The sequence below is a fragment of the Pleurodeles waltl genome, chromosome 1_1, assembly GCF_031143425.1.
Source record: "Pleurodeles waltl isolate 20211129_DDA chromosome 1_1, aPleWal1.hap1.20221129, whole genome shotgun sequence".
NCBI classification, from domain to species: Eukaryota; Metazoa; Chordata; class Amphibia; order Caudata; family Salamandridae; genus Pleurodeles; species Pleurodeles waltl.
In genome coordinates, this window is record NC_090436.1 from 759168322 (window position 1) to 759192164 (window position 23843).

Consider the following 23843-nt stretch of genomic DNA (forward strand, 5'->3'; position numbering starts at 1 on the left):
CTTCAAAAATTTGGCTGTGTCCACGTTGCGCTTTGGTGCGTTTCCTGTCGCGGGCGCTAGGTCTAACCATACAAGTGAGGTATCATTTTTATCGGGAGACGTAGGGGAACGCTGGGTGGAAGGAAATTTGTGGGTCCTCTCAGATTCCAGAACTTTCTGCCACAGAAATGTGAGGAACATGTGTTTTTTTAGGCAAATTTTGAGGTTTACAAAGGATTCTGGGTAACAGAACCTGGTCCGAGCCACACAAGTCACCCCATCTTGGATTCCCCTAGCTCTCTAGTTTTCAGAAATGCACAGGTTTGGTAAGTTTCCCTAGGTGGCGGCTGAGCTACAGGCCAAAATCTACAGGTAGGCACTTTGCAAAAAACACCTCTGTTTTCCTTCAAAAATGTGGCTGTGTCCACGTTGCGCTTTTGGGCCTTTCCTGTCGCGGGTGCTAGGCCTACCCACACAAGTGAGGTATCATTTTTATCGGGAGACGTGGGGGAACGCTGGGTGGAAGGAATTTTGTGGCTTCTCTCAGATTCCAGAACTTTCTGCCACAGAAATGTGAGGAACATGTGTTTTTTTAACCAAATTTTGAGGTTTGCAAAGGATTCTGGGTAACAGAACCTGGTCCGAGCCACACAAGTCACCCCATCTTGGATTCCCCTAGGTCTCTAGTTTTCAGAAATGCACAGGTTTGGTAGGTTTCCCTAGGTGGCGGCTGAGCTACAGGCCAAAATCTACAGGAAGGCACTTTGCAAAAAACACCTCTGTTTTCCTTCAAAAATTTGGCTGTGTCCACATTGCGCTTTGGGGCCTTTCCTGTCGCGGGCGCTAGGCCTACCCACACAAGTGAGGTATCATTTTTATCGGGAGACGTGGGGGAACGCTGGGTGGAAGGAAATTTGTGGCTCCTCTCAGATTCCAGAACTTTCTGCCACAGAAATGTGAGGAACATGTGTTTTTTTAGCCAAATTTTGAGGTTTGCAAAGGATTCTGGGTAACAGAACCTGATCCGAGCCACACAAGTCACCCCATCTTGGATTCCCCTAGGTCTCTAGTTTTCAGATGTGCACAGGTTTGGTAGGTTTCCCTAGGTGGCGGCTGAGCTACAGGCCAAAATCTACAGGTAGGCACTTTGCAAAAAACACCTCTGTTTTCCTTCAAAAATTTGTCTGTTTCCACGTTGCGCTTTGAGGCGTTTCTTGTCGCGGGCGCTAGGCCTACCCACACAAGTGAGGTATCATTTTTATCGGGAGACGTGGGGGAACGCTGGGTGGAAGGAAATTTGTGGCTCCTCTCAGATTCCAGAACTTTCTGCCACAGAAATGTGAGGAACATGTGTTTTTTTAGCCAAATTTTGAGGTTTGCAAAGGATTCTGGGTAACAGAACCTGGTCCGAGCCACACAAGTCACCCCATCTTGGATTCCCCTACGTCTCTAGTTTTCAGAAATGCACAGGTTTGGTAGGTTTCCCTAGGTGGCGGCTGAGCTACAGGCCAAACTCTACAGGTAGGCACTTTGCAAAAAACACCTCTGTTTTCCTTCAAAAATTTGGCTGTGTCCACGTTGCGCTTTGGGGCGTTTCCTGTCGCGGGCGCTAGGCCTACCCACACAAGTGAGGTATCATTTTTATCGGGAGACGTGGGGGAACACTGGGTGGAAGGAAATTTGTGGCTCCTCTCAGATTCCAGAACTTTCTGCCACAGAAATGTGAGGAACATGTGTTTTTTTAGCCAAATTTTGAGGTTTGCAAAGGATTCTGGGTAACAGAACCTGGTCCAAGCCACACAAGTCACCCCATCTTGGATTCCCCTAGGTCTCTAGTTTTCAGAAATGCACAGGTTTGGTAGGTTTCCCTAGGTGGCGGCTGAGCTACAGGCCAAAATCTACAGGTAGGCACTTTGCAAAAAACACCTCTGTTTTCCTTCAAAAATTTGTCTGTGTCCACGTTGCGCTTTGGGGCGTTTCCTGTCGCGGGCGCTAGGCCTACCCACACAAGTGAGGTATCATTTTTATCGGGAGACGTGGGGGAACTCTGGGTGGAAGGAAATTTGTGGCTCCTCTCAGATTCCAGAACTTTCTGCCACAGAAATGTGAGGAAAATGTGTTTTTTTAGCCAAATTTTGAGGTTTGCAAAGGATTCTGGGTAACAGAACCTGGTCTGAGCCACACAAGTCACCCCATCTTGGATTCCCCTACGTCTCTAGTTTTCAGAAATGCACAGGTTTGGTAGGTTTCCCTAGGTGGCGGCTGAGCTACAGGCCAAACTCTACAGGTAGGCACTTTGCAAAAAACACCTCTGTTTTCCTTCAAAAATTTGGCTGTGTCCACGTTGCGCTTTGGGGCGTTTCCTGTCGCGGGCGCTAGGCCTACCCACACAAGTGAGGTATCATTTTTATCAGGAGACGTGGGGGAACGCTGGGTGGAAGGAAATTTGTGGCTCCTCTCAGATTCCAGAACTTTCTGCCACAGAAATGTGAGGAACATGTGTTTTTTTAGCCAAATTTTGAGGTTTGCAAAGGAGTCTGGGTAACAGAACCTGGTCCGAGCCACACAAGTCACCCCATCTTGGATTCCCCTAGGTCTCTAGTTTTCAGAAATGCACAGGTTTGGTAGGTTTCCCTAGGTGGCGGCTGAGCTACAGGCCAAAATCTACAGGTAGGCACTTTGCAAAAAACACCTCTGTTTCCCTTCAAAAATTTGGCTGTGTCCACGTTGCGCTTTGGGGCCTTTCCTGTCGCGGGCGCTAGGCCTACCCACACAAGTGAGGTATCATTTTTATCGGGAGACGTGGGGGAACTCTGGGTGGAAGGAAATTTGTGGCTCCTCTCAGATTCCAGAACTTTCTGCCACAGAAATGTGAGGAAAATGTGTTTTTTTAGCCAAATTTTGAGGTTTGCAAAGGATTCTGGGTAACAGAACCTGGTCTGAGCCACACAAGTCACCCCATCTTGGATTCCCCTACGTCTCTAGTTTTCAGAAATGCACAGGTTTGGTAGGTTTCCCTAGGTGGCGGCTGAGCTACAGGCCAAACTCTACAGGTAGGCACTTTGCAAAAAACACCTCTGTTTTCCTTCAAAAATTTGGCTGTGTCCACGTTGCGCTTTGGGGCGTTTCCTGTCGCGGGCGCTAGGCCTACCCACACAAGTGAGGTATCATTTTTATCGGGAGACGTGGGGGAACACTGGGTGGAAGGAAATTTGTGGCTCCTCTCAGATTCCAGAACTTTCTGCCACAGAAATGTGAGGAACATGTGTTTTTTTAGCCAAATTTTGAGGTTTGCAAAGGATTCTGGGTAACAGAACCTGGTCCAAGCCACACAAGTCACCCCATCTTGGATTCCCCTAGGTCTCTAGTTTTCAGAAATGCACAGGTTTGGTAGGTTTCCCTAGGTGGCGGCTGAGCTACAGGCCAAAATCTACAGGTAGGCACTTTGCAAAAAACACCTCTGTTTTCCTTCAAAAATTTGTCTGTGTCCACGTTGCGCTTTGGGGCGTTTCCTGTCGCGGGCGCTAGGCCTACCCACACAAGTGAGGTATCATTTTTATCGGGAGACGTGGGGGAACTCTGGGTGGAAGGAAATTTGTGGCTCCTCTCAGATTCCAGAACTTTCTGCCACAGAAATGTGAGGAAAATGTGTTTTTTTAGCCAAATTTTGAGGTTTGCAAAGGATTCTGGGTAACAGAACCTGGTCTGAGCCACACAAGTCACCCCATCTTGGATTCCCCTACGTCTCTAGTTTTCAGAAATGCACAGGTTTGGTAGGTTTCCCTAGGTGGCGGCTGAGCTACAGGCCAAACTCTACAGGTAGGCACTTTGCAAAAAACACCTCTGTTTTCCTTCAAAAATTTGGCTGTGTCCACGTTGCGCTTTGGGGCGTTTCCTGTCGCGGGCGCTAGGCCTACCCACACAAGTGAGGTATCATTTTTATCAGGAGACGTGGGGGAACGCTGGGTGGAAGGAAATTTGTGGCTCCTCTCAGATTCCAGAACTTTCTGCCACAGAAATGTGAGGAACATGTGTTTTTTTAGCCAAATTTTGAGGTTTGCAAAGGAGTCTGGGTAACAGAACCTGGTCCGAGCCACACAAGTCACCCCATCTTGGATTCCCCTAGGTCTCTAGTTTTCAGAAATGCACAGGTTTGGTAGGTTTCCCTAGGTGGCGGCTGAGCTACAGGCCAAAATCTACAGGTAGGCACTTTGCAAAAAACACCTCTGTTTCCCTTCAAAAATTTGGCTGTGTCCACGTTGCGCTTTGGGGCCTTTCCTGTCGCGGGCGCTAGGCCTACCCACACAAGTGAGGTATCATTTTTATCGGGAGACGTGGGGGAACTCTGGGTGGAAGGAAATTTGTGGCTCCTCTCAGATTCCAGAACTTTCTGCCACAGAAATGTGAGGAAAATGTGTTTTTTTAGCCAAATTTTGAGGTTTGCAAAGGATTCTGGGTAACAGAACCTGGTCTGAGCCACACAAGTCACCCCATCTTGGATTCCCCTACGTCTCTAGTTTTCAGAAATGCACAGGTTTGGTAGGTTTCCCTAGGTGGCGGCTGAGCTACAGGCCAAACTCTACAGGTAGGCACTTTGCAAAAAACACCTCTGTTTTCCTTCAAAAATTTGGCTGTGTCCACGTTGCGCTTTGGGGCGTTTACTGTCGCGGGCGCTAGGCCTACCCACACAAGTGAGGTATCATTTTTATCGGGAGACGTGGGGGAACGCTGGGTGGAAGGAAATTTGTGGCTCCTCTCAGATTCCAGAACTTTCTGCCACAGAAATGTGAGGAACATGTGTTTTTTTAGCCAAATTTTGAGGTTTGCAAAGGATTCTGGGTAACAGAACCTGGTCCGAGCCACACAAGTCACCCCATCTTGGATTCCCCTAGGTCTCTAGTTTTCAGAAATGCACAGTTTTGGTAGGTTTCCCTAGGTGACGGCTGAGCTACAGGCCAAAATCTACAGGTAGGCACTTTGCAAAAAACACCTCTGTTTTCCTTCAAAAATTTGTCTGTGTCCACGTTGCGCTTTGGGGCGTTTCCTGTCGCGGGCGCTAGGCCTACCCACACAAGTGAGGTATCATTTTTATCGGGAGACGTGGGGGAACGCTGGGTGGAAAGAAATTTGTGGCTCCTCTCAGATTCCAGAACTTTCTGCCACAGAAATGTGAGGAAAATTTTGAGGTTTGCAAAGGATTCTGGGTAACAGAACCTGGTCCGAGTCACACAAGTCACCCCATCTTGGATTCCGCTATGTCTCTAGTTTTCAGAAATGCACAGGTTTGGTAGGTTTCCCTAGGTGGCGGCTGAGCTACAGGCCAAAATCTACAGGTAGGCACTTTGCAAAAAACACCTCTGTTTTCCTTAAAAAATTTGGCTGTGTCCACGTTGCGCTTTGGGGCCTTTCCTGTCGCGGGCGCTAGGCCTACCACACAAGTGAGGTATCATTTTTATCGGGAGACGTGGGGGAACGCTGGGTGGAAGGAAATTTGTGGCTCCTCTCAGATTCCAGAACTTTCTGTCACAGAAATGTGAGGAACATGTGTTTTTTTAGCCAAATTTTGAGGTTTGCAAAGGATTCTGGGTAACAGAACCTGGTCCGAGCCACACAAGTCACCCCATCTTGGATTCCCCTAGGTCTCTAGTTTACAGAAATGCACAGGTTTGGTAGGTTTCCCTAGGTGGCGGCTGAGCTACAGGCCAAAATCTACAGGTAGGCACTTTGCAAAAAACACCTCTGTTTTCCTTAAAAAATTTGGCTGTGTCCACGTTGCGCTTTGGTGCGTTTCCTGTCGCGGGCGCTAGGTCTAACCATACAAGTGAGGTATCATTTTTATCGGGAGACGTAGGGGAACGCTGGGTGGAAGGAAATTTGTGGGTCCTCTCAGATTCCAGAACTTTCTGCCACAGAAATGTGAGGAACATGTGTTTTTTTAGGCAAATTTTGAGGTTTACAAAGGATTCTGGGTAACAGAACCTGGTCCGAGCCACACAAGTCACCCCATCTTGGATTCCCCTAGCTCTCTAGTTTTCAGAAATGCACAGGTTTGGTAAGTTTCCCTAGGTGGCGGCTGAGCTACAGGCCAAAATCTACAGGTAGGCACTTTGCAAAAAACACCTCTGTTTTCCTTCAAAAATGTGGCTGTGTCCACGTTGCGCTTTTGGGCCTTTCCTGTCGCGGGTGCTAGGCCTACCCACACAAGTGAGGTATCATTTTTATCGGGAGACGTGGGGGAACGCTGGGTGGAAGGAATTTTGTGGCTTCTCTCAGATTCCAGAACTTTCTGCCACAGAAATGTGAGGAACATGTGTTTTTTTAACCAAATTTTGAGGTTTGCAAAGGATTCTGGGTAACAGAACCTGGTCCGAGCCACACAAGTCACCCCATCTTGGATTCCCCTAGGTCTCTAGTTTTCAGAAATGCACAGGTTTGGTAGGTTTCCCTAGGTGGCGGCTGAGCTACAGGCCAAAATCTACAGGAAGGCACATTGCAAAAAACACCTCTGTTTTCCTTCAAAAATTTGGCTGTGTCCACATTGCGCTTTGGGGCCTTTCCTGTCGCGGGCGCTAGGCCTACCCACACAAGTGAGGTATCATTTTTATCGGGAGACGTGGGGGAACGCTGGGTGGAAGGAAATTTGTGGCTCCTCTCAGATTCCAGAACTTTCTGCCACAGAAATGTGAGGAACATGTGTTTTTTTAGCCAAATTTTGAGGTTTGCAAAGGATTCTGGGTAACAGAACCTGATCCGAGCCACACAAGTCACCCCATCTTGGATTCCCCTAGGTCTCTAGTTTTCAGATGTGCACAGGTTTGGTAGGTTTCCCTAGGTGGCGGCTGAGCTACAGGCCAAAATCTACAGGTAGGCACTTTGCAAAAAACACCTCTGTTTTCCTTCAAAAATTTGTCTGTTTCCACGTTGCGCTTTGAGGCGTTTCTTGTCGCGGGCGCTAGGCCTACCCACACAAGTGAGGTATGATTTTTATCGGGAGACGTGGGGGAACGCTGGGTGGAAGGAAATTTGTGGCTCCTCTCAGATTCCGGAACTTTCTGCCACAGAAATGTGAGGAACATGTGTTTTTTTAGCCAAATTTTGAGGTTTGCAAAGGATTCTGGGTAACAGAACCTGGTCCGAGCCACACAAGTCACCCCATCTTGGATTCCCCTAGGTCTCTAGTTTTCAGAAAGGCACAGGTTTGGTAGGTTTCCCTAGGTGGCGGCTGAGCTACAGGCCAAAATCTACAGGTAGGCACTTTGCAAAAAACACCTCTGTTTTCCTTCAAAAATTTGTCTGTGTCCACGTTGCGCTTTGGGGCGTTTCCTGTCGCGGGCGCTAGGCCTACCCACACAAGTGAGGTATCATTTTTATCGGGAGACGTGGGGGAACGCTGGGTGGAAGGAAATTTGTGGCTCCTCTCAGATTCCAGAACTTTCTGCCACAGAAATGTGAGGAACATGTGTTTTTTTAGCCAAATTTTGAGGTTTGCAAAGGATTCTGGGTAACAGAACCTGGTCCGAGCCACACAAGTCACCCCATCTTGGATTCCCCTACGTCTCTAGTTTTCAGAAATGCACAGGTTTGGTAGGTTTCCCTAGGTGGCGGCTGAGCTACAGGCCAAACTCTACAGGTAGGCACTTTGCAAAAAACACCTCTGTTTTCCTTCAAAAATTTGGCTGTGTCCACGTTGCGCTTTGGGGCGTTTCCTGTCGCGGGCGCTAGGCCTACCCACACAAGTGAGGTATCATTTTTATCGGGGGACGTGGGGGAACACTGGGGTGGAAGGAAATTTGTGGCTCCTCTCAGATTCCAGAACTTTCTGCCACAGAAATGTGAGGAACATGTGTTTTTTTAGCCAAATTTTGAGGTTTGCAAAGGATTCTGGGTAACAGAACCTGGTCCAAGCCACACAAGTCACCCCATCTTGGATTCCCCTAGGTCTCTAGTTTTCAGAAATGCACAGGTTTGGTAGGTTTCCCTAGGTGGCGGCTGAGCTACAGGCCAAAATCTACAGGTAGGCACTTTGCAAAAAACACCTCTGTTTTCCTTCAAAAATTTGTCTGTGTCCACGTTGCGCTTTGGGGCGTTTCCTGTCGCGGGGCGCTAGGCCTACCCACACAAGTGAGGTATCATTTTTATCGGGAGACGTGGGGGAACGCTGGGTGGAAGGAAATTTGTGGCTCCTCTCAGATTCCAGAACTTTCTGCCACAGAAATGTGAGGAACATGTGTTTTTTTAGCCAAATTTTGAGGTTTGCAAAGGATTCTGGGTAACAGAACCTGGTCCGAGCCACACAAGTCACCCCATCTTGGATTCCCCTAGGTCTCTAGTTTTCAGAAATGCACAGGTTTGGTAGGTTTCCCTACGTGGCGGCTGAGCTACAGGCCAAAATCTACAGGTAGGCACTTTGCAAAAAACACCTCTGTTTTCCTTAAAAAATTTGTCTGTGTCCACGTTGCGCTTTGGGGCGTTTCCTGTCGCGGGCGCTAGGCCTACCCACACAAGTGAGGTATCATTTTTATCGGGAGACGTAGGGGAACGCTGGGTGGAAGGAAATTTGTGGCTCCTCTCAGATTCCAGAACTTTCTGTCACAGAAATGTGAGGAACATGTGTTTTTTTAGCCAAATTTGAGGTTTGCAAAGGATTCTGGGTAACAGAACCTGGTCCGAGCCACACAAGTCACCCCATCTTGGATTCCCCTAGGTCTCTAGTTTACAGAAATGCACAGGTTTGGTAGGTTTCCCTAGGTGGCGGCTGAGCTACAGGCCAAAATCTACAGGTAGGCACTTTGCAAAAAACACCTCTGTTTTCCTTCAAAAATTGGCTGTGTCCACGTTGCGCTTTGGTGCGTTTCCTGTCGCGGGCGCTAGGCCTAACCATACAAGTGAGGTATCATTTTTATCGGGAGACGTGGGGGAACGCTGGGTGGAAGGAAATTTGTGGGTCCTCTCAGATTCCAGAACTTTCTGCCACAGAAATGTGAGGAACATGTGTTTTTTTAGCCAAATTTTGAGGTTTGCAAAGGATTCTGGGTAACAGAACCTGGTCCGAGCCACACAAGTCACCCCATCTTGGATTCCCCTAGGTCTCTAGTTTTCAGAAATGCACAGGTTTGGTAAGTTTCCCTAGGTGGCGGCTGAGCTACAGGCCAAAATCTACAGGTAGGCACTTTGCAAAAAACACCTCTGTTTTCCTTCAAAAATGTGGCTGTGTCCACGTTGCGCTTTGGGGCCTTTCCTGTCGCGGGCGCTAGGCCTACCCACACAAGTGAGGTATCATTTTTATCGGGAGACGTGGGGGAACGCTGGGTGGAAGGAATTTTGAGGCTCCTCTCAGATTCCAGAACTTTCTGCCACAGAAATGTGAGGAACATGTGTTTTTTTAGCCAAATTTTGAGGTTTGCAAAGGATTCTGGGTAACAGAACCTGGTCCGAGCCACACAAGTCACCCCATCTTGGATTCCCCTAGGTCTCTAGTTTTTAGAAATGCACAGGTTTGGTAGGTTTCCCTAGGTGGCGGCTGAGCTACAGGCCAAAATCTACAGGTAGGCACTTTGCAAAAAACACCTCTGTTTTCCTTCAAAAATTTGGCTGTGTCCACGTTGCGCTTTGGGGCGTTTCCTGTCGCGGGCGCTAGGCCTACCCACACAAGTGAGGTATCATTTTTATCGGGAGACGTGGGGGAACGATGGGTGGAAGGAAATTTGTGGCTCCTCCCAGATTCCAGAACTTTCTGCCACAGAAATGTGAGGAACATGTGTTTTGTTAGCCAAATTTTGAGGTTTGCAAAGAATTCTGGGTAACAGAACCTGGTCCGAGCCACACAAGTCACCCCATCTTGGATTCCCCTAGGTCTCTAGTTTTCAGAAATGCACAGGTTTGGTAGGTTTCCCTAGGTGGCGGCTGAGCTACAGGCCAAAATCTACAGGTAGGCACTTTGCAAAAAAACACCTCTGTTTTCCTTCAAAAATTTGGCTGTGTCCACGTTGCGCTTTGGGGCCTTTCCTGTCGCGGGCGCTATGCCTAACCCTACAAGTGAGGTATCATTTTTATCGGGAGACTTGGGGAACGCTGGGTGGAAGGAAATTTGTGGCTCCTCTCAGATTCCAGAACTTTCTGCCACAGAAATGTTAGGAACATGTGTTTTTTTAGCCAAATTTTGAGGTTTGCAAAGGATTCTGGGTAACAGAACCTGGTCCGAGCCACACAAGTCACCCCATCTTGGATTCCCCTAGGTCTCTAGTTTTCAGAAATGCACAGGTTTGGTAGGTTTCCCTAGGTGGCGGCTGAGCTACAGGCCAAAATCTACAGGTAGGCACTTTGCAAAAAACACCTCTGTTTTCCTTCAAAAATTTGTCTGTGTCCACGTTGCGCTTTGGGGCGTTTCCTGTCGCGGGCGCTAGGCCTACCCACACAAGTGAGGTATCATTTTTATCGGGAGACGTGGGGGAACGCTGGGTGGAAGGAAATTTGTGGCTCCTCTCAGATTCCAGAACTTTCTGCCACAGAAATGTGAGGAACATGTGTTTTTTTAGCCAAATTTTGAGGTTTGCAAAGGATTCTGGGTAACAGAACCTGGTCCGAGCCACACAAGTAACCCCATCTTGGATTCCCCTAGGTCTCTAGTTTTCAGAAATGCACAGGTTTGGTAGGTTTCCCTAGGTGGCGGCTGAGCTACAGGCCAAAATCTACAGGTAGGCACTTTGCAAAAAACACCTCTGTTTTCCTGAAAAAATTTGTCTGTGTCCACGTTGCGCTTTGGGGCGTTTCCTGTCGCGGGCGCTAGGCCTACCCACACAAGTGAGGTATCATTTTTATCGGGAGACGTAGGGGAACGCTGGGTGGAAGGAAATTTGTGGCTCCTATCAGATTCCAGAACTTTCTGCCACAGAAATGTGAGGAACATGTGTTTTTTTAGCCAAATTTTGAGGTTTGCAAAGGATTCTGGGTAACAGAACCTGGTCCGAGCCACACAAGTCACCCCATCTTGGATTCCCCTATGTCTCTAGTTTTCAGAAATGCACAGGTTTGGTAGGTTTCCCTAGGTGGCGGCTGAGCTACAGGCCAAAATCTACAGGTAGGCACTTTGCAAAAAACACCTCTGTTTTCCTTCAAAAATTTGGCTGTGTCCACGTTGCGCTTTGGGGCGTTTCCTGTCGCGGGCGCTAGGCCTACCACACAAGTGAGGTATCATTTTTATCGGGAGACGTGGGGAACTCTGAGTGGAAGGAAATTTGTGGCTCCTCTCAGATTCCAGAACTTTCTGTCACAGAAATGTGAGGAAACATGTGTTTTTTTAGCCAAATTTTGAGGTTTGCAAAGGATTCTGGGTAACAGAACCTGGTCCGAGCCACACAAGTCACCCCATCTTGGATTCCCCTAGGTCTCTAGTTTACAGAAATGCACAGGTTTGGTAGGTTTCCCTAGGTGGCGGCTGAGCTACAGGCCAAAATCTACAGGTAGGCACTTTGCAAAAAACACCTCTGTTTTCCTTCAAAAATTTGGCTGTGTCCACGTTGCGCTTTGGTGCGTTTCCTGTCGCGGGCGCTAGGCCTAACCATACAAGTGAGGTATCATTTTTATCGGGAGACATGGGGGAACGCTGGGTGGAAGGAAATTTGTGGGTCCTCTCAGATTCCAGAACTTTCTGCCACAGAAATGTGAGGAACATGTGTTTTTTTAGCCAAATTTTGAGGTTTGCAAAGGATTCTGGGTAACAGAACCTGGTCCGAGCCACACAAGTCACCCCATCTTGGATTCCCCTAGGTCTCTAGTTTTCAGAAATGCACAGGTTTGGTAAGTTTCCCTAGGTGGCGGCTGAGCTACAGGCCAAAATCTACAGGTAGGCACTTTGCAAAAAACACCTCTGTTTTCCTTCAAAAATGTGGCTGTGTCCACGTTGCGCTTTGGGGCCTTTCCTGTCGCGGGGCGCTAGGCCTACCCACACAAGTGAGGTATCATTTTTATCGGGAGACGTGGGGGAACGCTGGGTGGAAGGAATTTTGTGGCTCCTCTCAGATTCCAGAACTTTCTGCCACAGAAATGTGATGAACATGTGTTTTTTTAGCCAAATTTTGAGGTTTGCAAAGGATTCTGGGTAACAGAACCTGGTCCGAGCCACACAAGTCACCCCATCTTGGATTCCCCTAGGTCTCTAGTTTTTAGAAATGCACAGGTTTGGTAGGTTTCCCTAGGTGGCGGCTGAGCTACAGGCCAAAATCTACAGGTAGGCACTTTGCAAAAAACACCTCTGTTTTCCTTCAAAAATTTGGCTGTGTCCACGTTGCGCTTTGGGGCGTTTCCTGTCGCGGGCGCTAGGCCTACCCACACAAGTGAGGTATCATTTTTATCGGGAGACGTGGGGGAACGCTGGGGTGGAAGGAAATTTGTGGCTCCTCCCAGATTCCAGAACTTTCTGCCACAGAAATGTGAGGAACATGTGTTTTGTTAGCCAAATTTTGAGGTTTGCAAAGAATTCTGGGTAACAGAACCTGGTCCGAGCCACACAAGTCACCCCATCTTGGATTCCCCTAGGTCTCTAGTTTTCAGAAATGCACAGGTTTGGTAGGTTTCCCTAGGTGGCGGCTGAGCTACAGGCCAAAATCTACAGGTAGGCACTTTGCAAAAAACACATCTGTTTTCCTTCAAAAATTTGGCTGTGTCCACGTTGCGCTTTGGGCCTTTCCTGTCGCGGGCGCTAGGCCTACCCACACAAGTGAGGTATCATTTTTATCGGGAGACGTAGGGGAACGCTGGGTGGAAGGAAATTTGTGGCTCCTCTCAGATTCCAGAACTTTCTGTCACAGAAATGTGAGGAACATGTGTTTTTTTAGCCAAATTTTGAGGTTTGCAAAGGATTCTGGGTAACAGAACCTGGTCCGAGCCACACAAGTCACCCCATCTTGGATTCCCCTAGGTCTCTAGTTTACAGAAATGCACAGGTTTGGTAGGTTTCCCTAGGTGGCGGCTGAGCTACAGGCCAAAATCTACAGGTAGGCACTTTGCAAAAAACACCTCTATTTTCCTTCAAAAATTTGGCTGTGTCCACGTTGCGCTTTGGTGCGTTTCCTGTCGCGGGCGCTAGGCCTAACCATACAAGTGAGGTATCATTTTTATCGGGAGACGTGGGGGAACGCTGGGTGGAAGGAAATTTGTGGGTCCTCTCAGATTCCAGAACTTTCTGCCACAGAAATGTGAGGAACATGTGTTTTTTTAGCCAAATTTTGAGGTTTGCAAAGGATTCTGGGGTAACAGAACCTGGTCCGAGCCACACAAGTCACCCCATCTTGGATTCCCCTAGGTCTCTAGTTTTCAGAAATGCACAGGTTTGGTAAGTTTCCCTAGGTGGCGGCTGAGCTACAGGCCAAAATCTACAGGTAGGCACTTTGCAAAAACACCTCTGTTTTCCTTCAAAAATGTGGCTGTGTCCACGTTGCGCTTTGGGGCCTTTCCTGTCGCGGGCGCTAGGCCTACCCACACAAGTGAGGTATCATTTTTATCGGGAGACGTGGGGGAACGCTGGGTGGAAGGAATTTTGTGGCTCCTCTCAGATTCCAGAACTTTCTGCCACAGAAATGTGATGAACATGTGTTTTTTTAGCCAAATTTTGAGGTTTGCAAAGGATTCTGGGTAACAGAACCTGGTCCGAGCCACACAAGTCACCCCATCTTGGATTCCCCTAGGTCTCTAGTTTTTAGAAATGCACAGGTTTGGTAGGTTTCCCTAGGTGGCGGCTGAGCTACAGGCCAAAATCTACAGGTAGGCACTTTGCAAAAAAACACCTCTGTTTTCCTTCAAAAATTTGGCTGTGTCCACGTTGCGCTTTGGGGCGTTTCCTGTCGCGGGCGCTAGGCCTACCCACACAAGTGAGGTATCATTTGTATCGGGAGACGTGGGGGAACGCTGGGTGGAAGGAAATTTGTGGCTCCTCCCAGATTCCAGAACTTTCTGCCACAGAAATGTGAGGAACATGTGTTTTGTTAGCCAAATTTTGAGGTTTGCAAAGAATTCTGGGTAACAGAACCTGGTCCGAGCCACACAAGTCACCCCATCTTGGATTCCCCTAGGTCTCTAGTTTTCAGAAATGCACAGGTTTGGTAGGTTTCCCTAGGTGGCGGCTGAGCTACAGGCCAAAATCTACAGGTAGGCACTTTGCAAAAAACACCTCTGTTTTCCTTCAAAAATTTGGCTGTGTCCACGTTGCGCTTTGGGGCCTTTCCTGTCGCGGGCGCTATGCCTAACCATACAAGTGAGGTATCATTTTTATCGGGAGACGTGGGGGAACGCTGGGTGGAAGGAAATTTGTTGCTCCTCTCAGATTCCAGAACTTTCTGCCACAGAAATGTGAGGAACATGTGTTTTTTAGCCAAATTTTGAGGTTTGCAAAGGATTCTGGGTAACAGATCCTGGTCCGAGCCACACAAGTCACCCCATCTTGGATTCCCCTAGGTCTCTAGTTTTCAGAAATGCACAGTTTTGGTAGGTTTCCCTAGGTGGCGGCTGAGCTACAGGCCAAAATCTACAGGTAGGCACTTTGCAAAAAACACCTCTGTTTTCCTTCAAAAATTTGGCTGTGTCCACGTTGCGCTTTGGGGCGTTTCCTGTCGCGGGCGCTAGGCCTACCCACACAAGTGAGGTATCATTTTTATCGGGAGACGTGGGGGAACGCTGGGTGGAAGGAAATTTGTGGCTCCTCTCAGATTCCAGAACTTTCTGCCACAGAAATGTGAGGAACATGTGTTTTTTTAGCCAAATTTTGAGGTTTGCAAAGGATTCTGGGTAACAGAACCTGGTCCGAGCCACACAAGTCACCCCATCTTGGATTCCCCTAGGTCTCTAGTTTTCAGATGTGCACATGTTTGGTAGGTTTCCCTAGGTGGCGGCTGAGCTACAGGCCAAAATCTACAGGTAGGCACTTTGCAAAAAACACCTCTGTTTTCCTTCAAAAATTTGTCTGTGTCCACGTTGCGCTTTGAGGCGTTTCCTGTCGCGGGCGCTAGGCCTACCCACACAAGTGAGGTATCATTTTTATCGGGAGACGTGGGGGAACGCTGGGTGGAAGGAAATTTGTGGCTCCTCTCAGATTCCGGAACTTTCTGCCACAGAAATGTGAGGAACATGTGTTTTTTTAGCCAAATTTTGAGGTTTGCAAAGGATTCTGGGAAATAGAACCTGGTCCGAGCCACACAAGTCACCCCATCTTGGATTCCCCTAGGTCTCTAGTTTTCAGAAATGCACAGGTTTGGTAGGTTTCCCTAGGTGGCGGCTGAGCTACAGGCCAAAATCTACAGGTAGGCACTTTGCAAAAAACACCTCTGTTTTCCTTCAAAAATGTGTCTGTGTCCACGTTGCGCTTTGGGGCGTTTCCTGTCGCGGGCGCTAGGCCTACCCACACAAGTGAGGTATCATTTTTATCGGGAGACGTGGGGGGAACGCTGGGTGGAAGGAAATTTGTGGCTCCTCTCAGATTCCAGAACTTTCTGCCACAGAAATGTGAGGAACATGTGTTTTTTCAGCCAAATTTTGAGGTTTGCAAAGGATTCTGGGTAACAGAACCTGGTCCGAGCCACACAAGTCACCCCATCTTGGATTCCCCTATGTCTCTAGTTTTCAGAAATGCACAGGTTTGGTAGGTTTTCCCTAGGTGGCGGTTGAGCTACAGGCCAAAATCTACAGGTAGGCACTTTGCAATAATCACCTCTGTTTTCCTTCAAAAATTTAGCTGTGTCCACGTTGCGCTTTGGGGCCTTTCCTATCGCGGGCGCTAGGCCTACCACACAAGTGAGGTATCATTTTTATCAGGAGACGTGGGGGGAACGCTGGGTGGAAGGAAATTTGTGGCTCCTCTCAGATTCCAGAACTTTCTGTCACAGAAATGTGAGGAACATGTGTTTTTTTAGCCAAATTTTGAGGTTTGCAAAGGATTCTGGGTAACAGAACCTGGTCCGAGCCACACAAGTCACCCCATCTTGGATTCCCCTAGGTCTCTAGTTTACAGAAATGCACAGGTTTGGTAGGTTTCCCTAGGTGGCGTCTGAGCTACAGGCCAAAATCTACAGGTAGGCACTTTGCAAAAAACACCTCTGTTTTCCTTCAAAAATGTGGCTGTGTCCACGTTGCGCTTTGGGGCGTTTCCTGTTGCGGGCGCTAGGCCTACCCACACAAGTGAGGTATCATTTTTATTGGGAGACATGGGGGAACGCTGGGTGGAAGGAAATTTGTGGCTCCTCTCAGATTCCAGAACTTTCTGCCACAGAAATGTGAGGAACATGTGTTTTGTTAGCCAAATTTTGAGGTTTGCAAAGGATTCTGGGTAACAGAACCTGGTCCGAGCCACACAAGTCACCCCATCTTGGATTCCCCTAGGTCTCTAGTTTTCAGAAATGCACAGGTTTGGTAGGTTTCCCTAGGTGGCGGCTGAGCTACAGGCCAAAATCTACAGGTAGGCACTTTGCAAAAAACACCTCTGTTTTCCTTAAAAAATTTGGCTGTGTCCACGTTGCGCTTTGGTGCGTTTCCTGTCGCGGGCGCTAGGCCTAACCATACAAGTGAGGTATCATTTTTATCGGGAGACGTGGGGGGAACGCTGGGTGGAAGGAAATTTGTGGGTCCTCTCAGATTCCAGAACTTTCTGCCACAGAAATGTGAGGAACAAGTGTTTTTTTAGCCAAATGTTGAGGTTTGCAAAGGATTCTGGGTAACAGAACCTGGTCCGAGCCACACAAGTCACCCCATCTTGGATTCCCCTAGGACTCTAGTTTACAGAAATGCACAGGTTTGGTAGGTTTCCCTAGGTGGCGGCTGAGCTACAGGCCAAAATCTACAGGTAGGCACTTTGCAAAAAACACCTCTGTTTTCCTTCAAAAATTTGGCTGTGTCCACGTTGCGCTTTGGGGCCTTTCCTGTCGCGGGCGCTAGGCCTAACCATACAAGTGAGGTATCATTTTTATCGGGAGACGTGGGGGAACGCTGGGAGGAGGGAAATTTGTTGCTCCTCTCAGATTCCAGAACTTTCTGCCACAGAAATGTGAGGAACATGTGTTTTTTAGCCAAATTTTGAGGTTTGCAAAGGATTCTGGGTAACAGAACCTGGTCCGAGCCACACAAGTCACCCCATCTTGGATTCCCCTAGGTCTCTAGTTTTCAGAAATGCACAGTTTTGGTAGGTTTCCCTAGGTGGCGGCTGAGCTACAGGCCAAAATCTACAGGTAGGCACTTTGCAAAAAACACCTCTGTTTTCCTTCAAAAATTTGGCTGTGTCCACGTTGCGCTTTGGGATGTTTCCTGTCGCGGGCGCTAGGCCTACCCACACAAGTGAGGTATCATTTTTATCGGGAGACGTGGGGGAACGCTGGGTGGAAGGAAATTTGTGGCTCCTCTCAGATTCCGGAACTTTCTGCCACAGAAATGTGAGGAACATGTGTTTTTTTAGCCAAATTTTGAGGTTTGCAAAGGATTCTGGGTAACAGAACCTGGTCCGAGCCACACAAGTCACCCCATCTTGGATTCCCCTAGGTCTCTAGTTTCAGAAATGCACAGGTTTGGTAGGTTTCCCTAGGTGGCGGCTGAGCTACAGGCCAAAATCTACAGGTAGGCACTTTGCAAAAAACACCTCTGTTTTCCTTCAAAAATTTGGCTGTGTCCACGTTGCGCTTTGGGGCGTTTCCTGTCGCGGGCGCTAGGCCTAACCATACAAGTCAGGTATCATTTTTATCGGGAGACGTGGGGGAACGCAGGGTGGAAGAAAATTTGTGGCTCCTCTCAGATTCCAGAACTTTCTGCCACAGAAATGTGAGGAACATGTGTTTTTTTAGCCAAATTTTGAGGTTTGCAAAGGATTCTGGGTAACAGAACCTGGTCCGAGCCACACAAGTCACCCCATCTTGGATTCCCCTAGGTCTCTAGTTTTCAGAAATGCAGAGGTTTGGTAGGTTTCCCTAGGTGGCGGCTGAGCTTAGAGGCCAAAATCTACAGGTAGGCACTTTGCAAAAAACACCTCTGTTTTCCTTCAAAAATTTGTCGGTGTCCACGTTGCGCTTTGGGGCGTTTCCTGTCGCGGGCGCTAGGCCTACCCACACAAGTGAGGTATCATTTTTATCGGGAGACGTGGGGGAACGCTGGGTGGAAGGAAATTTGTGGCTCCTCTCAGATTCCAGAACTTTCTGCCACAGAAATGTGAGGAACATGTGTTTTTTTAGCCAAATTTTGAGGTTTGCAAAGGATTCTGGGTAACAGAACCTGGTCCGAGCCACACAAGTCACCCCATCTTGGATTCCCCTAGGTCTCTAGTTTTCAGAAATGCACAGGTTTGGTAGGTTTCCCTAGGTGGCGGCTGAGCTACAGGCCAAAATCTACAGGTAGGCACTTTGCAAAAAACACCTCTGTTTTCCTTAAAAAATGTGTCTGTGTCCACGTTGTGCTTTGGGGCGTTTCCTGTCGCGGGCGCTAGGCCTACCCACACAAGTGAGGTATCATTTATATCGGGAGACGTGGGGGAACGCTGGGTGGAAGTAAATTTGTGGCTCCTCTCAGATTCCAGATCTTTCTGCCACAGAAATGTGAGGAACATGTGTTTTTTTAGCCAAATTTTGAGGTTTGCAAAGGATTCTGGGTAACAGAACCTGGTCCGAGCCACACAAGTCACCCCATCTTGGATTCCCCTAGGTCTCTAGTTTTCAGAAATGCACAGGTTTGGTAGGTTTCCCTAGGTGGCGGCTGAGCTACAGGCCAAAATCTACAGGTAGGCACTTTGCAAAAAACACCTCTGTTTTCCTTCAAAAATTTGGCTGTGTCCACGTTGCGCTTTGGGGCGTTTCCTGTCGCGGGCGCTAGGCCTACCCACACAAGTGAGGTATAATTTTTATCGGGAGACGTGGGGGAACGCTGGGTGGAAGTACATTTGTGGCTCCTCTCAGATTCCAGAACTTTCTGCCACAGAAATGTGAGGAACATGTGTTTTTTTAGCCAAATTTTGAGGTTTGCAAAGGATTCTGGGTAACAGAACCTGGTCCGAGCCACACAAGTCACCCCATCTTGGATTCCCCTATGTCTCTAGTTTTCAGAAATGCACAGGTTTGGTAGGTTTCCCTAGGTGGCGGCTGAGCTACAGGCCAAAATCTACAGGTAGGCACTTTGCAAAAAACACCTCTGTTTTCCTTCAAAAATTTGGCTGTGTCCACGTTGCGCTTTGGGGCCTTTCCTGTCGCGGGCGCTAGGCCTACCACACAAGTGAGGTATCATTTTTATCGGGAGACGTGGGGGAACGCTGGGTGGAAGGAAATTTGTGGCTCCTCTCAGATTGCAAAACTTTCTGTCACAGAAATGTGAGGAACATGTGTTTTTTTAGCCAAATTTTGAGGTTTGCAAAGGATTCTGGGTAACAGAACCTGGTCCGAGCCACACAAGTCACCCCATCTTGGATTCCCCTAGGTCTCTAGTTTACAGAAATGCACAGGTTTCGTAGGTTTCCCTAGGTGGCGGCTGAGCTACAGGCCAAAATCTACAGGTAGGCACTTTGCAAAAAACACCTCTGTTTTCCTTCAAAAATTTGGCTGTGTCCACGTTGCGCTTTGGGGCGTTTCCTGTTGCGGGCGCTAGGCCTACCCACACAAGTGAGGTATCATTTTTATTGGGAGACGTGGGGGAATGCTGGGTGGAAGGAAATTTGTGGCTCCTCTCAGATTCCAGAACTTTCTGCCACAGAAATGTGAGGAACATGTGTTTTGTTTGCCAAATTTTGAGGTTTGCAAAGGATTCTGGGTAACAGAACCTGGTCCGAGCCACACAAGTCACCCCATCTTGGATTCCCCTAGGTCTCTAGTTTTCAGAAATGCACAGGTTTGGTAGTTTTCCCTAGGTGGCGTCTGAGCTACAGGCCAAAATCTACAGGTAGGCACTTTGCAAAAAACACCTCTGTTTTCCTTCAAAAATTTGGCTGTGTCTACTTTGCGCTTTGGTGCTTTTCCTGTTGCGGGCGCTAGGTCTAACCATACAAGTGAGGTATCATTTTTATCGGGAGACGTGGGGGAACGCTGGGTGGAAGTAAATTTGTGGCTCCTCTCAGATTCCAGAACTTTCTGCCACATAAATGTGAGGAACATGTGTTTTTTTAGCCAAATTTTGAGGTTTGCAAAGGATTCTGGGTAACAGAACCTGGTCCGAGCCACACAAGTCACCCCATCTTGGATTCCCCTAGGTCTCTAGTTTTCAGAAATGCAGAGGTTTGGTAGGTTTCCCTAGGTGGCGGCTGAGCTAGAGGCCAAAATCTACAGGTAGGCACTTTGCAAAAAACACCTCTGTTTTCCTTCAAAAATTTGTCGGTGTCCACGTTGCGCTTTGGGGCGTTTCCTGTCGCGGGCGCTAGGCCTACCCACACAAGTGAGGTATCATTTTTATCGGGAGACGTGGGGGAACGCTGGGTGGAAGGAAATTTGTGGCTCCTCTCAGATTCCAGAACTTTCTGCCACAGAAATGTGAGGAACATGTGTTTTTTTAGCCAAATTTTGAGGTTTGCAAAGGATTCTGGGTAACAGAACCTGGTCCGAGCCACACAAGTCACCCCATCTTGGATTCCCCTAGGTCTCTAGTTTTCAGAAATGCACAGGTTTGGTAGGTTTCCCTAGGTGGCGGCTGAGCTACAGGTCAAAATCTACAGGTAGGCACTTTGCAAAAAACACCTCTGTTTTCCTTCAAAAATTTGTCTGTGTCCACGTTGCGCTTTGGGGCGTTTCCTGTCGCGGGCGCTAGGCCTACCCACACAAGTGAGTTATCATTTTTATCGGGAGACGTGGGGGAACGCTGGGTGGAAGTAAATTTGTGGCTCCTCTCAGATTCCAGAACTTTCTGCCACAGAAATGTGAGGAACATGTGTTTTTTTAGCCAAATTTTGAGGTTTGCAAAGGATTCTGGGTAACAGAACCTGGTCCGAGCCACACAAGTCACCCCATCTTGGATTCCCCTATGTCTCTAGTTTTCTGAAATGCACAGGTTTGGTAGGTTTCCCTAGGTGGCGGCTGAGCTACAGGCCAAAATCTACAGGTAGGCACTTTGCAAAAAACACCTCTGTTTTCCTTCAAAAATTTGGCTGTGTCCACGTTGTGCTTTGGGGCCTTTCCTGTCGCGGGCGCTAGGCCTACCACACAAGTGAGGTATCATTTTTATCGGGAGATGTGGGGGAACGCTGGGTGGAAGGACATTTGTGGCTCCTCTCACATTGCAAAACTTTCTGTCACAGAAATGTGAGGAACATGTGTTTTTTTAGCCAAATTTTGAGGTTTGCAAAGGATTCTGGGTAACAGAACCTGGTCCGAGCCACACAAGTCACCCCATCTTGGATTCCCCTAGGTCTCTAGTTTACAGAAATGCACAGGTTTTGTAGGTTTCCCTAGGTGGCGGCTGAGCTACAGGCCAAAATCTACAGGTAGGCACTTTGCAAAAAACACCTCTGTTTTCCTTAAAAAATGTGGCTGTGTCCACGTTGCGCTTTGGGGCGTTTCCTGTTGCGGGCGCTAGGCCTACCCACACAAGTGAGGTATCATTTTTATTGGGAGACGTGGGGGAACGCTGGGTGGAAGGAAATTTGTGGCTCCTCTCAGATTCCAGAACTTTCTGCCACAGAAATGTGAGGAACATGTGTTTTGTTTGCCAAATTTTGAGGTTTGCAAAGGATTCTGGGTAACAGAACCTGGTCCGAGCCACACAAGTCACCCCATCTTGGATTCCCCTAGGTCTCTAGTTTTCAGAAATGCACAGGTTTGGTAGGTTTCCCTAGGTGGCGTCTGAGCTACAGGCCAAAATCTACAGGTAGGCACTTTGCAAAAAACACCTCTGTTTTCCTTCAAAAATTTGGCTGTGTCCACGTTGCGCTTTGGTGCGTTTCCTGTTGCGGGCGCTAGGCCTAACCATACAAGTGAGGTATCATTTTTATCGGGAGACGTGGGGGAACGCTGGGTGGAAGGAAATTTGTGGGTCCTCTCAGATTCCAGAACTTTCTGCCACAGAAATGTGAGGAACATGTGTTTTTTTTAGCCAAATTTTGAGGTTTGCAAAGGATTCTGGGTAACAGAACCTGGTCCGAGCCACACAAGTCACCCCATGTTGGATTCCCCTAGGTCTCAAGTTTTCAGAAATGCACAGGTTTGGTAGGTTTCCCTAGGTGGCGGCTGAGCTACAGGCCAAAATCTACAGGTAGGCACTTTGCAAAAAACACCTCTGTTTTCCTTCAAAAATTTGTCTGTGTCCACGTTGCGCTTTGGGGCCTTTCCTGTCGCGGGCGCTAGGCCTACCCACACAAGTGAGGTATCATTTTTATCGGGAGACGTGGGGGAACGCTGGGTGGAAGGAATTTTGTGGCTCCTCTCAGATTCCAGAACTTTCTGCCACAGAAAGGTGAGGAACGTGTTTTTTTAGCCAAATTTTGAGGTTTGCAAAGGATTCTGGGTAACAGAACCTGGTCCGAGCCACACAAGTCACCCCATCTTGGATTCCCCTAGGTCTCTAGTTTTCAGAAATCCACAGGTTTGGTAGGTTTCCCTAGGTGGCGGCTGAGCTACAGGCCAAAATCTACAGGTAGGCACTTTGCAAAAAACACCTCTGTTTTCCTTCAAAAATGTGGCTGTGTCCACGTTGCGCTTTGGGGCGTTTCCTGTCGCGGGCGCTAGGCCTACCCACACAAGTGAGGTATCATTTTCATCGGGAGACATGGGGGAACGCTGGGTGGAAGGAAATTTGTGGCTCCCCTCAGATTCCAGAACTTTCTGCCACAGAAATGTGAGGAACATGTGTTTTTTTTAGCCAAATTTTGAGGTTTGCAAAGGATTCTGGGTAACAGAACCTGGTCCGAGCCACACAAGTCACCCCATCTTGGATTCCCCTAGGTCTCTAGTTTTCAGAAATGCACAGTTTTGGTAGGTTTCCCTAGGTGGCGGCTGAGCTACAGGCCAAAATCTACAGGTAGGCACTTTGCAAAAAACACCTCTGTTTTCCTTCAAACATTTGGCTGTGTCCACGTTGCGCTTTGGGACTTTTCCTGTCGCGGGCGCTAGGCCTACCCACACAAGTGAGGTTTCATTTTTATCGGGAGACGTGGGGGAACGCTGGGTGGAAGGAAATTTGTGGCTCCTCTCAGATTCCAGAACTTTCTGCCACAGAAATGTGAGGAACATGTGTTTTTTTAGCCAAATTTTGAGGTTTGCAAAGGATTCTGGGTAACAGAACCTGGTCCGAGCCACACAAGTCACCCCATCTTGGATTCCCCTAGGTCTCTAGTTTTCAGAAATGCACAGGTTTGGTAGGTTTCCCTAGGTGGCGGCTGAGCTACAGGCCAAAATCTACAGGTAGGCACTTTGCAAAAAACACCTCTGTTTTCCTTAAAAAATGTGTCTGTGTCCACGTTGTGCTTTGGGGCGTTTCCTGTCGCGGGCGCTAGGCCTACCCACACAAGTGAGGTATCATTTATATCGGGAGACGTGGGGGAACGCTGGGTGGAAGAAAATTTGTGGCTCCTCTCAGATTCCAGAACTTTCTGCCACAGAAATGTGAGGAACATGTGTTTTTTTAGCCAAATTTTGAGGTTTGCAAAGGATTCTGGGTAACAGAACCTGGTCCGAGCCACACAAGTCACCCCATCTTGGATTCCCCTAGGTCTCTAGTTTTCAGAAATGCACAGGTTTGGTAGGTTTCCCTAGGTGGCGGCTGAGCTACAGGCCAAAATCTACAGGTAGGCACTTTGCAAAAAACACCTCTGTTTTCCTTCAAAAATTTGGCTGTGTCCACGTTGCGCTTTGGGGCGTTTCCTGTCGCGGGCGCTAGGCCTACCCACACAAGTGAGGTATCATTTTTATCGGGAGACGTGGGGGAACGCTGGG